Genomic DNA, 1,619 nt, shown 5'->3' with positions numbered 1-1,619 from the left:
CTCTTCAAAGTACATGATACAAAATCTAAGGATACTCACTCAAAGGAGCATTCTGATTATACTTCTACAAAATAGACTTGTTTGTACCTCTAGCAGTTTATGGTATTTTTAATATTCTTCACCAACACCATATGCAAATATATAAATTCTGCCGTCTTCTTTATTCATTGTCATTGGCCAACTGTCATATGCGTGCACAGCTGTTAGAGATACATACCAGGGCTCAAGTCAGATACATCTTCAAAGAGAAAGTCTTGGTCTTTGACACTTTAAAGAGGTTTGGTGCAGCAGTTTTGCCCAATGCAAACGGGTTGTTTGATCTCTTGACTGTTGTTTCTGTGAGCACTGATTGTGGATCTCAGTAAAATGAGATCCTTGAAAACATCAGTCATTTCTCCATGTATCATGTTAGCACAAATGTATGACAAATAGAGGTGAAAGTTCACAATTGATAGATACCGAGGGTTTTTTTCCCCTCTTAAGTTTTTCATGTCCTAGCCTTGCAATCACCTTTTCCCAAAGTAAGATGCTAAGAAGAAAAGAAAAGAAAATCAGAACAATGATCCAAGAGTATCCCAGACAACAAAATTCATGACCTCAACCTGTGTCTGTCCCACATAAGCTGAGATGGTCGTGGAATTATTTCTTGGTCATTCAGCTTTCTTTTCTCCCAACTCCGTAAAAAGAAAACCAAAAACCCTGTTATGTTTAGTCGATTCCAACTGTAGGCCACTGAATAACTGCCCCGTAGAGTTTCCAAGACTGTGATCCTTAGAGAAGTAGACGCCACATCTTTCTGCTCCAGAGTGGCTAGTACTTCAACCACTGGCCTTTCCATTAGCAGCCTAGCACGACCTTTACACCCCCAGGGTGCTTCCAAATTCTGTAGGGCTCTGAAAAGCATTTTTTTCTTTCTAAAGTTTCTGTCTTCTTGTTAACACTCCTCTTCCTAATTCCACTTTGTTTATTCTTAAAAACTGACTAATGCTTTAAAAAATGTTCTCCCCCAGAAATGATTGAAAATCCAAATGTATATTCAATTGGGAAGTTTTTTTTCTCTCTTTTTATTTCAGGACTTGAACTCTTCACCTAACAGGAGTCCTTAAGACAAATGATAAATCGAGAAACATTAGTTGTAACTAATACCTGCTTATCCCAATTTCTGAAGGAATAAATTTCCTTATGTAGTTTATTTGACAATAAGGCAGAATTTCAGCATGATAATATGAGAAACAACATGGCCAACCCTAGCCCACTGATATAAAATGTAGTGTCACTGAGCAAGCTTAATATAGGCATTGAATGATTTATAGTGATACACACTCAGTTTTTCTCTGAGGTCCCGAGGCTTGACAGAGATAAAAATGTGTGCAGGCTTGGATGCCAGTAATTCACCCAGTTTTTTTTTCTACCAATGAGCCACAGGTAGAAGCTATGTATAGTCTCAATGTCAAAGCAACAAACATTGTTAAGGAGGGCAACGTAGGAGTCATGTGTAATGAAAGGAATTTAAATAATTGAAAACATCCTAGAGGGCTGTTCCTACTACAGTGTTGCAAAAAGGATCTCAACCTTTGTAATAGTTATTTTACAAGCTATTGATCTTATTGTTATTAGGG

Source organism: Echinops telfairi, unplaced genomic scaffold, assembly GCF_000313985.2.
Source record: "Echinops telfairi isolate 266 unplaced genomic scaffold, ASM31398v2 ScPeMD7_18;HRSCAF=68, whole genome shotgun sequence".
NCBI classification, from domain to species: Eukaryota; Metazoa; Chordata; class Mammalia; order Afrosoricida; family Tenrecidae; genus Echinops; species Echinops telfairi.
Note: the sequence above shows the minus strand (reverse complement) of the source record.